Source organism: Chrysemys picta, chromosome 2 (genome assembly GCF_011386835.1).
Source record: "Chrysemys picta bellii isolate R12L10 chromosome 2, ASM1138683v2, whole genome shotgun sequence".
Lineage (NCBI taxonomy): Eukaryota > Metazoa > Chordata > Testudines > Emydidae > Chrysemys > Chrysemys picta.
Genome location: NC_088792.1, coordinates 112,310,866 through 112,324,520, shown reverse-complemented (window position 1 = coordinate 112,324,520; position 13,655 = coordinate 112,310,866).

Below are 13,655 nucleotides of genomic sequence, written 5' to 3'. Positions count from 1 at the left end.
GCTTTACAGAAAGAAGAATTTGCAGGAGGCAGTTGTTGTATACGGCTGAAATGGTTTCATTGACTATACAAATAAAGCTGCTGCACTTTGCTGTGTATATTGCTTTATTTTGAACCCAAGAAGTACACAGCACATTGAGCCACGTGGTGTCACTGTGGACAGTAATTTTGTCCCATTCATTCTTTTCAGTTGTTCCTAATCGATGAGAGTTTTATTTGAATCTATAAATGTTTGGGCCGAGTCAACTAACATGCTGAGCAATAGCTAATCCAACCAAGAAACAAATTGAGAAGTTGAGTCACATTCCATGGACTCAACCCCAGTGGTAGGGCACAGATCTCTCTTTCTCCAGAGACCCTCTTGAGTATGACTGATTTTTCAAGCTACAGTTATTCATGGAGTGTATAGGTGAGTCCCTAATGGTGTTCAAGAGGAGAATTGTTATTAAAAAGAGCGTGCTTCCACAAGGAATGCCCAGCATTGGTTCCTACTTGACAAGCTGGAGGAGAGTTCAAATCCCAGGCAATTTAGCAAGCTCTGAGTTTAGGGTGTCCCTCTTTCTCACACTATGTTGCTGGGTATTTCCCCAATTTTATGAACCCTAAGTTTTATGAGTGTTTTGAGTTTCCCCCAAGGCCTTAATAAAATCAAAGTTCTACTGCATAAATAATGATTCACAACTGCAGCCATGAGAATAATACTTTACCCATATGTCTGTGTATAACGTGCTGGAGGAAACAAGTGTCCAATTTTAGTCTGGGGTGTATGTAGCTATGTAATTGTTATTATTGCAGTATTGCCAACTGAAAGCATTAAAAAGTCACAAGTCAGACCTCAGAGCAATCATATGATTGGCTTAGAAATCACGAGATTTGTTAAAGTGATCATTTGAGCCTCATTTTATGTGTTTTCTGGTTGCTGAGCCTGTAGGGTATCCTTGGATCCCATTTTCAAGCTTTTCTACTCAATCACGAGGGCTAGAAACTTACTTTTAAAAATGAAAGCTGAGATTCCCACCTATTCACATGAATCCAGGAGCTGAGGCCTTGAGAAAAATCAAATATTGTGAGACTCATGATAAAATTGCAAGAGTTGGTAACACTGTGATTGTATTTTGTATGGGACTGCACCTTTAAATTGCTAGCAGTCCACTGTCTGCAGAGGTAGCTTCCATTTGCAAAAGAAAACTGATGTAGAGAAGACATGAACATTATGTTCTTTTGTGGATACTTTGCTTTTGTTCCCTCTTTGTTGTTTCTCTTAATCTAAAATAAAAGTCATTCGAATGGAAAGTTGATGGTTTCTCTTTGTGTATGGAATGCATAAAATATCTTACATGAGAATGCCATTACTGCATGGACATTTTATACGCAGGGAACTAGAAGCCTGTATTATTTTGACACAAAGCAGCTGGTAATAGGACCTAACAGAAATTATCTCAGAGCTGTTGCATAGACAATTTTGACTTTTTTAGCAAGGCTAAACTGCAGATCCAAACACCGCTGAACTTTTGATCCAAATTGATAGCTGGGCCTTATCTTTAAATCTCGCAAGCCCAACCCCTAGACCTGCATACCTCCAAACTTTGTGAAAGTTCATATTCAGATCACTAACAATAAATAGAAAACATTTCTTTTTCAGCTTCATCCAATAGAACAGTGTTTTTCAAACTGTGGTCCACGGCAGACTACATCTCAGATTTCCAGAGGGGTCCACACTGCCATTCAAAATTTTGTAGGGGGTCTGCAAATGGGAAAAAAAGGTTGAAAACCACTGGGATAGAAGATTGGTGTATCTGGAATATTAAAGTCACTAGTGGATCCCCTGTTAAAACCTGAAATCACACACACAATAAATCTCTGTATTGAACTTCCGCTTCTTGAAGTTAATTTAGAGCAGAATGTAGCCTCACAAGATATGCAGAATGCAACAGGAATACAAGGAAATGTATCAACTATCCCCTGATAGAAAAATACCTTTCCGCTGCTGTGGAATGCATAAAATGACACTTTTAAATGAAATTCTGCTGTTTCAGTGGAAAGGAGTAATTTGTCCAAACACCTCAATTTCCTTAGCCAAACCCCCAATCTGTGCAGTGTTGTCCATACCACAGTGACTCTTTCTGCCAACATCTGCTAAAGACAAGGAAAATATTTCTTTCCAGTGGGTCTCATTCTGAACCCAACCATCTACAAATGCAGGTTTAATTTTATTTCCCTGCTTTAAATGTTCTCTTTTTCCAAAAATATCAATGATGACTGTTGTAAATATTAACCAGCTGGAAGAATCCCCAGTTTACAGAATGCAGGCGTGCACTGAACTAGTCGGAGTCTAGACCATACATAGCACACTGACGCCTTGACCTGACTCAGGCCTTTAGTGCTACTGCCATACAATGGTACAGGGCCAAATCACATTTAGGCAGCTACATATGACAGCCTGTTTTTCAGAGGTAATGAACACTGCATCTCCCAACAACTTCAGTGCACATCAGAAAATCAGGTCACATCTATTTGGATACCTAACTATGGCTCTCTGGCCCAGATCCTCAAAGGTATTTAGGCACCTAAGTGCCTGCCTTAAGGCTTCCAAATTGGACAACTCTGGCCCTAAAGTTCATGTGTTGTTTCCCCCATGGCCCAGATCACCCAAACCCACAAGCAAACTTCTATCACCTGAATATCAGGCCCAAGTTCAGAGCTAGAGTAAGTGGCAGCAGTTCCATTACAGTCAATGGGGTTGCCATGTCCATGATGAACATAATTAGGTGTCTTATAACCAAGTCTCAGCAAGAATTCTCTCTAGGGTTGGTCTGGTTGTAGTTAAACATTAGCTCTAATCCAATCTCCTATAAAGATTTTTCTGATCCCATTAGATATCACTCTCCAGAACTGAGTTGATTCCATTTACCTTTTTCTTTCTAGGAAAAAATCCAGGAGTTAATATATCACGTGAGCTCCCACAATGGATTGTCAACAAAGGCTCAACCTGGGACCTTCAGCACAAAGACCACAAATCAAGAAAGCAGATAAACATGTGCTTTAGTGCATTGCTGAATTGGGGCCCAAAAGCATAGGTCTGCTCTAGAGTTACGCGTATACAGTGGATTCCTGTTTTTCTCCCCTATTTTTAGCAGCTAACACTAGCTCTTATTTCTGTCTTCTTCCTTCAGGCAGGCATCTAATATGTCCTGAGTATAATTTTCTGCTAACCGCATTTCATCTATTTGGTCGATGGTAGCTTTATGGCCGCTCCCCCACAGTTTATTGTCTGTGGGATGACTTAGTTCCCTGCTCTGTAATTCCTTCCACTTCTGACTATGGCGCACATAGGTGAGGAGAGAAGAGATATGGCAAATCAGCACAACACAGAGACTCTCCCAAAATAATGGTCTTTCTCACATCCAGAAATAAAGAACTGGGCAGGGCGTGTTTGCCAGCAAAGAGTTTGTGGTGAACATTACCACTGCAACCTCTCTCTCTTTTAAACTTGAATAGAAAAAGGCCCTGAAGTGGTCAGCTAAAGGCAGCAGATTATCCTCAATGCCGGTGGCTATTTGTCATACAAAAGAATTGCAATCTGTCAGGCGAGCACAGGGAGCAAATGGGGATTTAAGCACATATACCTTTGCAGCTATATGTTAAAGCATGTCAATGTTGATAAAAGAACTACAGGATGATGCACGGGGCTCAGTTCAATAAAAGGGGGAAAAGGAGACTCCTGATTTTCCTTTGAAACTTTGGGGAGGAAACTGGCTGCATTCAGTGTGCTCAATGCACACACAAGTAGATGGATAATTGCTGGGTTAGGAACTGAAATAGCAGCATGTGGGCATGATTCAAAGAAGTAAGCAGGTGCATGGAAAAAAACAACCCAGCCTTGGGCAAAATGCAGCTTTATGCTAAATGAATCGTATATTCACTGTTGAAATCCCCTCATTCTGTAAAACATAAGTCAGCAGAGAGTGTCAGATTGTTCCATCCAAAATGCACCCTGTGTAGCCTCCTCTGGACACCACATTTGGATATATCCCAGCCTGTGGCTTATCAGATTTCAGGTTAGTTACCTAGCTAGCTGGATGCACTCACACTGTATTATATTTCCGGGACGTCAATCAATTAATATCATGGCTAGGGTAACTAAAGTTCATATCATTATTCAGCGTTCTTAGCACTTTACATCTCTCAAAGCGCTTTACAGACACTAATTAATCCTCAGGATGCCCCCCTGTCCAGCAGGTAAATATTCATTATCCTCGTTTGCTAGAGGGGCTAGCTGAGGCAGAAAAGTTAAGGCTCACATTTTGAAAGACTGGCCTTCAGCAGGTTGTCTGAGGCCATGGAGAGAAATCAGCATCAGAGCCCGCATTTGAACTTGTGAGTGACTAGCTCAAGGCCTGTTCTCAGAGCCCTGGACAGTGTCTCAAAGCACCAGGAAAGAGAGAGAGCTGTTCAAGGGGGCGGGCCAAAGGGGGAAAAGGGGAAGGAGGCAAAGAAATTGAAACAGAAGGGGACAGCCAGAGGGAGCAGGATGAAGAAGAAATTGGAGATGAAGGTAGAAAGAGAAGGAGAAAATAGAGGCTATAATTTACAACAATTTTGATAGTATTTGGTATTCCAGAAGTGCCCTGCAGTGTGAGACTCAACTCCTATATCGTTCTTATTGAAGGTACAAAGAGAGTTTATTTAACAACTAAATTCTTTTATGTAAATATTCTATAACACTGCAATGACAGCCTATGGTAATTGCAGCCAGCCAGTCTGTTCTGTCCCGTTCAGCCCAACCTGCAGGTTAGCCTTTGGTCCTTGCAGTCACAGCCACACTCACCTCCTCTCACAGCTATGCCACACAATGCTGAAGTGGCATCATGGAGTCTCATACGTGTTGTCTCTCAGGTATCCCATATCAAATATGCTCAGCTTACAAATCAAAGGACTATTATTCCTCCAACAACCAGCTCTGCAAACACATCCTGGGACTGGTGAGCCAAGCTGGGGTTCTGTATTTCTTGAACAGTTTCACCTGTGATAAATGTCCTGCCAATCAAAGCCTGCCATCAGTCACACCTGTGCAACCCCATTGCCTTCCATTTGTGGCCTCTGGGAGCTGTGTAAGTGCTGGGCTTGCACAGGTGTAAGTGATTGGCCTTGTCACTGGAACAGAGTGAAGCTGATGAGGCATAGAATAATGGAATCCGGTTCCCATAACTCTGTTGGTTCTGTAGCTCTAACAAAATTAAAAAGCAACAAAAACTAATTTTAGTCTCCAAAATAAGCAGATGTGTCTCTGAATGCTCACAGGGCAGCAGGGATGTTGAGGAAGAAGGCGGCCATTTTCAGGGCCCAAATTCAGACATGACATATGCATGTACAATGCAAAGTGCCATCAGTGGAGCTGCACCCACTTACACCATCTCTAAAGTTGCCTCTATGCAAGGGTGGTGGGCTGAGGGGGTAGTTATCAGAGAGCAAAATGAAACGTCTGGCTGTGAGAGAAATGCTGAACACTGAAGGAGGCAAAAATTTGTGGGATACCTTCCAGAACTCTGTAAAACATAGTATTTTTACTCAGTTCAAATACTTTGTAAGATGCAGAGGGCCATTTCAAGCTCTCTCTCCCCTAGCATCCCTGCTTCTTCTTCCAAGTGTAAGGATAATGAGCATTTTCAATAGCTGATATGTTTCAGGATCCTGGCTGTCTTTCGGAACGATGAGCCATCACACTGAGGAGTGGGCATCGTTTCTGACAGCTCAATACCAGCTGCATTTCCACTGACAATCATATATGTAGAACGCACATCTTGTGCTATCTTGCATAAAACAGGCAAATTAGGTCACACAGAGCCTGAGCCTAAAGCCTCCACTCAGTCAAGTTGCCCAATCGACTTCCCTGGGACATGAGAAAGTGTTTTAGGATTGGGCCCATAAATATAAAATTCTGTTTTTTCTCTTGCTTTCATGCAAGAGCTTTATAGTTTCACAGGGAAAGTCTTAGCCCTGCCTCTGTCGATTGAAGCAAAAGAAAACTGGAGGAGCTGGCCAAGATCACAGACTGAGCATGTAACAAAGCTGAAAGCTGCGTTCAAGACTTTCTGTTGCTCAATGAGTGCTCTGTGGCACATCTCCTTGCTGTTGTTTGTGATATATAGTTTCTCCTCTTTCCAGTTCTTATAAAACAACAAAATAATTGTAACATTTTATATTACAAAAGTACAAATCCATAATGAGCAAACTAATGACTGATGTATACTATTGAATGATACTTAATACTGAAATGCTACTTTGGTTCATTGGGAATGCTGGCCTTCTTGCCAATGCCATTTCTGTTTCAAATGCTTTTTAAGGGCAGACACTCCCAAGAAGGAGCCAAGCCTGATGGTGTTGCTAAATTGGCATGAACTTTTATCAGCCAGGTACAAAATTGACTTAGTCAATTGTAATGAAAAAATGAATATATTACTCAGCCATTCAAAAGCAAAAAAAAAAAAAGAATGGTTTGGGGCAAGTAAAATTTTGCATCACTGCAGGGTGAGAGTGGCAGGGGTGGAAAATGTCCTGCCCTGGCTGAACATCATTGGCACAACTTCAGAGCTAGACTTTAATTTTTTCCCCCCCAAAGCTTTTTCATCCTGTTTCTCACTCTACCTGGGACATGACTGTGTGGTGAGCTAGGGTCTGACTCTACAGCACCCCAGCTTGCCACATAGTATACCCTGGAATGTCTTGGAGCACCCTTTGAAAGGGCTTCTGTTTCATTGCTCTCAGGGATGCCGCCATGACCTGCAAGTGGAAGGAGCCATGTATACAGGGAACCTTAATCCCTACAGTGGAGACTGGCAACATCTGTGTAAAGTTCCACTCGGCCAATTTCACAACAGTGAACAATGATTTAAATGCGTCTGATTCAAAACAGGACGGACCCTGTCTGCTCCGTTCTGCCTCTGCTGCTGCAGAGTATCAGAATTTCACCAGCCCAAGGAGTTAAAGCTAACATTTTAAATAACGAAAGGATGACAGATGGATCCGCTCTTATCCCCTCCATGGTACCTCCACTACATTTTCCAATATTAAAGCAACAAGCTGTTCTCCTTCAGGATCGTCATTTTTAAATGACAAAACCATGACAGTAGTCTCCCCCTGAGGTCTGAGAGGTTGGATATACAGTACAGGCTCAGAATCTCATCAGTTTTACACTGAGCAGGCTCTCCCGCAGCATGTGGGGTCTCGGTTATTCTCTGGGAAACTAACGAGGCGCATTCAATGTGGCATTTAAGCCTGGGTCTGAGGGGAAAGGAGGAAAGACGCTAAGAAACAAAACAAAACAGTTGCCGAGATAGAACTGCCACTGACAGAAAAAAATGGCGTCAAGGGGAAACACTGACAAACTTCTGCAGCAGCAAAGGAGATAGATAGAAATAGGGAGAGGCTGGTGGAAGTGGAACAAATGGAGTCCAGGCTTGCCAACCTCACTAGGAGTTGGGGGCTAGCCCCCAATACACTGTTTGGAAAATGTACTCCATGTTAAGAGCTGCAAGCACTCCAGCCAGCCTGTAGTTCACACTTGGGGTCCCTACACACAGGGAAGTGTCCGAGGAGATGCACAGCCCCACGGGAAGAACTGGATAGATTGTACCTCAGGAGTTCTCTGGCTTGCAGAGGCCTGGTGTTTGCTGTGCTCTTCATCCTGTACACAGTTAATGAGGCCTACTCCTCCCCCCCCTTTTTTGTGGTATCTCGCACCCCCCAGGGGGCTAGCAGGCAGCATTCCCCATTACATCCTCTCTACCATGGGCACACAAGCAAGGCTCAGGTATAACTTGGTCATTATTTTTTTATTATTTCTTTAGTACTTAGGTACTTGTGGCCCTTTAGAGCTAGCACTTTACATTCAGAGTACAAAATGTCAACAACTGGGCCTATCTGGAAAGTCCCCTCTGAGTTTATCTAATTGGGAAAGATGCTACTAAAAAAATTCATGATCTACAATGAGTTGTATGACTACAAAATGGAATGGGCACAGGGCGTTATCGCTGTATCTCAGTGTCCCAGGAGCCCTCAAGGCTAAAGCAGGTCTATACAAAAGGGCATAAGAGCTGAGGTCAAAATTGGTGAACCTGAGACTAAAATGTTCAAAAGTGACTAGTGATCCCGGCTGTTTAGCTAACATTTGACACCTTAAACAGGCCTGGTTTTAAGAAATTGCTGAGCATTCATCTCCAGAAATCATGCCCTTAAATGTGTCTCGGTAGACCAACAAAAAATGGAGGCAGCAGAAGTCACTGGTCACTTCTGAAAATCTTGGCCTGGGCACATTAAGTTAGCCTCCTAAATTCATATTTAGCCATCTAAGTAAAGGCAGCCTGATGGTCAGCAGTGCCGAGCATCCCACAACTCCCACTGCCAGTCATGTATAGGAAAAATCTGTGACAAATTATCACCCTCAGTGGTTGGTTTGCATCTTCTAGGTTCACTTTGCAATTAAAGGGACTAGAAACTGAAAGCTGAGATTCTCCTTTAAAGTTCCTCCCAATTGGTGGATGTCAGACTGTGGGCTTGGTGTGATGACAAAAGCCAACTCTGCTACCAGATCCTATGCAGCCACGGCAGGAGGTAACTGTGAAAAAAGGACTGCAAAAAATAAATTCCCAGGTGTGAAACGTGGCAGACTACAGAGGAGATCTTTGGGGTGATCAACACCTTCTGTGACAGAGCCCTAGGAGAGCATGGACCAAAGAACAATGTTAGCTACAGATCCAAGGAGAAAAATATCAGAGATCTGACTCGGGAAAGGTAGGAAGGAGAAAGGAAGTGAACACTAACACAAAGATGGACGAGTTGAAAACCTCTGGAAAAAATACTAAGTTAGACCAAACAAAACATTCTCACTAAAGCCACTGGTGTTTTTGAAATCATGTCCTTTATTACTCCACTAGCTGCATCACTGTAACATGACATTGCGCTGTGGGAAAATGCAAAAATAGTTGAGCCACCAACTTTTACTACTGGGAACACTGATGAGCTGGGGGTAAAGGATATCTGTAGCAAATATCCCGAGCATGCATAATAAAACTAAGTTGCTTCAAGGAACAGCTACATGCAACATTAGACTAAGTTCCTAATAAACTACGCTACACAGTTTAAAGAAATCTAATTTTATCTCTGCCTCCTACTCTGTAAAGCTCCCTATCATGCTTTTCCTTTGCTTCAGTTCTATGTCTTTGCTTTTTAATCAACTACTTAAGAGCTTGGGAATAATGTTAATAATGGACAAATTAGATACAGAGAAAGGAATTTTTTTTGTGCTTTTAAAGTTACCCAGCAGGTCTGCCATTAAAATAAAAACTCGATATAAAGAGGATAATCACCCAGCAACTTGAGTAGGCTACAGCAGAACATGCCAGTGACTACAGCTAAGTTAGCATAAAGCTCCTGTCATTAGTCGGTGCTGGAATGGTAAAATATTTAACAAGGGGAACTCCTCTTCCCTTCAGCACTTTCCTTATATAAACTAATTAAGTGGAGTATGATAAGAGTTGCCCCCTCGATCTGAGCCCTGCCTTTAGCATGCCTACGCAAAATGCCCATAGCCCTGATCTTGCTTCCAATTAAGTCAATGGTAAAACTCCCATTGACTTTAATTGGGGCAGGTTTGAGTCCCAAATGCAAAACAACAACAGCAAAGCATTTTAACAAGCAGGCCACTAATGGGCAAATATAGAGTTTAAAGCGGAAACTTTCTTCCTCCCCCATTTTTTTCCTGGAAGCCTAAGATTATAGGGAATATAGAACTTTCAGTTTGACTTTCATGAGCTATTGCTGACATACAGAGCCCAGGGTGCAGCACAACGAGCCACATTCGTGTGAACGTGGTAGCGTGGCTGTGAACCATTTATTTAGCATGGGGGTGAATTAATAGCTCTAGATCCATGCGTGGCAAGTCCCTTCTGCGTGCTGAGCTGCCCTACCAATGGGAAGGTAATGGTAGTGCATAGCAAATGAGTAGTAGCTTGTCAAATAGTTTGTAAGCCCTCCAATGGCCTACATGGTCCTCTGTGTTTCCAAAGCCACCAGAACCCTGCCAGAGCAGCAGCCTGTATACAAAGCAAGGCCATCCAGGTTGTGTCTAGTTAGTTAACATGGTTATTTGGACCCCGCTGTGCCTGTGTGGTTCCTTCATGTTCTGTTTGTTGTGTAAACAGCAAAAGACACATAGGGTCCAGACGGGTCACCAACACTGCCTCCCTGCCTGAGACATGCAGAGACCCCTCCATGAAGCTGGGATTTCACCTACAGAGAGGGGTGGGGAGTGGCAGGCATGGTTCTGAAGGACTGGCAGCTACACACGTCACTCCTTCCCCCATCCCTGTGAAAACACAACACAGAACATATTATAGCTTGAGTCTCTAGCCCCTTTTCCATAGATCATCTCCCCCCCCCACACACACAAAATTGAACCCATCCCCTTTGACATGATGTCCTGCGGGGAATGGCCAGCAGGGAAAGGAGATGTGATGTCAGGAAGCCAGAGATCATTTTTTATATTTTTGGGGGAAGAGGAAGAGTTAGAATTCAAAAAGCAAGTTAATGTTAACTGCTGTCTCGCTCATCTTCCCTGTGGTCTCCTACATGAAGCAAACCCATCCAGAGACTAGGATACACTATGAGAATAAACTACCATTTGGTAGGGTTGGTTCCTCTATACCTACTAATGCCCTAGGATCTGCAATTCTCAGGATACCCATGGGCACTCACATAGAGAATGAGGGCTTTGGGAACTGGACTCAGGGTCGTCCCTTCTGGTGGCTGCAACCTACTCCCACCCCCAGGCAGGTTGCAGTAGAAGAGGAGTTAATGGCAGGATTAGCCCCCACAGAAGAGGAGACTGCAGGCAAAGGCTTTTCCTTTCTCTAAAACGCAGGGGCTTCTGCAGTGACTGAAGGAAAGGAGGGCATGTAGTAAAAACAATGCTCTTCTCTCTGGCCACTGATTTGGGCTCTAATTTTGCTCTCTTGGGACAATACTGTTATGACTCCATGTGCTGCAGACAATAAACATAATTACAACACATCCACAGTTGGAGAAGAGCCACTGGAACCCAGCTCCTTCGTAGTTCGCATAAATACAGTAAATTCACTCGGGGGAGCTTGAGAAAGTGGACACTATGAGACCTGGCTATGGTTGGACTTGACTTGGTTTCTTTCTTCAGCTTACACTCAATATTCATACTGGGTCTAGTAACCGTGACTCTGTACCTGCCCTATAAGAAATATAAAGTATTTTTTTAAAGCTGGACTTCAGTAGACTTTATCGCCATCTACTTTGGATGCCACCAGATCAACATTGGGGGGCATTTTCACCATGTTTGTGCCTGCGTTCAGCCCCAACGTGCCTCTTCTGCTCAGTTTTACCCAGCTGCTTAGCACTGCAAATGCAGTGAGGAAAAGCTGGCTTGCATTTTACAGTGTTCATTTGATGAACTCAGACTGAGAACCCTAAATGTAATGCTGCCTAAATAACCAATGGTGAAGCACCCCTCTGCAGTGCTGGAGGGAGATGTAAACAAAGCAGCTTTTCACAGTGGAGTCAACTCCCGCTTGCAGAGGTTCACATCTTTTAAAAGCGAGGTGGCACACCCAGCATAGATCAGGGACAACATTCCATGATTAGTTACACTGTCTGGATCCAGAGTGAGTGCGCTGAAGCCCGTGGAGTTACCCTGGCTCATATCAGATTCTTTGGGGCACCCCTTAACTAAACTAAGGCCTTGGCTACACTTGCGAGTTACAGCGCAATAAAGCCGCCCACAGCGCTGTACCACACTCCCCGTCCACACTGGCAAGGCACGTACAGCGCTGTGTCTCCCTGGCTACAGCGCTGCAGGTACTCCACCTCCCCAAGAGGAATAAGAGATGCAGAGTAGTGGCTACAACTCCCAGGTGTCAGTGTGAACGAGGAGTTAACTTGCTGCGCTGTGATAATCCCCTTATCAAGTGGCCACTCTTTTCATGGTTGTGATCGGCTCCAGGAATGTGGAAGTGCCGTTTCAAAGCTCTGTACCAGAGAGAAAAAGCAAACATTTTGCTGTTTGCTTTGAGTGAGGGGGGTCAGAACTTGCAAGGCAGCGTGCTGACACACTCTCAGCACCCCAAAACCCACTCTCTCTCCCCCCACACTCTCTGTCACACTCCACCCCACCCCACTCCCTTTTGAAAAGCACGTTGCAGCCACATGAATGCTGGGATAGCTGCCCATAATGCACCACTCCCAATGCTGCTGCAAACACTGCAAATGTGGCCATGCCAGTGCACTGTCAGCTGTCAGTGTGGACAGACTGCAATGCTTTCCCTACTCAGCTGTATGAAGGCGGGTTTAACTCACAGCGCTGTACAGCTGCAAGTGTAGCCATACCCTAACTAACTAATACACATACTCTCTCTCTCTCCTACCCCACCCCTCCGTTCCCTCCAAAGCGTTTAGAATGTCCTGGCTCCAGAATGTTTTGAGCCTCTTTCTCTAATTCAAATGCTAAGCCCAGATTGCGGCTTTGGGATTCTATGGGGAGCAGGTACAACTCAGGCAGAATCTCTGGTGGGAGTGCATGATGGCAGCTCCGCCACCCTTTGAAAGGGTACAGAGCACGTCTCCCCACACATGGTTAGGGAATGGTTATGGAGCCTTCCCCTCGTCAAGCTTCCCCAGCCTGCTGGCACTAGCCTGACCCAATTCCTTTACTCCCAGTGGAGATTTTGGATGGCTCCTGTGCAGGAGCGCAAGGCAGTTCCCTGTGCTCTCTCCTTGCCCGCCCACTCAGGGCCATCCATGGTCTGAGCCAGTCTGTAAAACTTGGGTTTGTTAATATACCTATCTATCTCATAGAACTGGAAGGGACCCTGAAAGGTCATCAAGTCCAGCCCCCTGCCTTCACTAGCAGGACCAAGTACTGATTTTGCCCCGATCCCTAAGTGGCCCCCTCAAGGATTGAACTCACAACCCTGGGTTTAGCAGGCCAATGCTTTAACATGTTTATTGTTTCTCTTCGACTCCAGATCAAATGTGTGCTCAGTTTACAAGGAAACAGACTTTTTTTTTTTTGGCCCACTAACTTCCAGCCCTAAAAATTCAACCTGGGCTGGGAAAGCCAAGCTGGCTTCTTCTCGACTCCTGCATCCATCAGCACTGATAAATATTCTTCATTCAGAATTTATCTAACAATTCTGCTGAAGATGTGCGACCAGACTAGATTCCAGCTCGCTCTCCATTAGCTGTATTGACTCTCGCCGGCAATAGGGATCAAACTTATTGTCGCTGGTAAAATAAGCCGATAACAAGCATGAGACACACAGGAAGCAAATCTTTTGAGTCAGAAGATGACATTTTTGCAGTTATTTTTTTGACCATATCAGCACTTTAAAGGTCAAATAAATTGTTCAGCAAAACCACTTTTTTTAAAAGCCCTGACTTATCTGGCTCCTTCCATTCTTGAACTGAGGTTTTGTTAATTATTCAGGGAGAGAAGTGGACATCTGTCGGCTAATTCATCAATTATAACAAAAAAATTGACAGAAAGAAACTTTTGGAAATGTCAACATAAATTTAGGGAAAATAAAAATGTCCAGTAGAGCCGGAACTAACTGGCCCCTTAATTAACATGGTTTG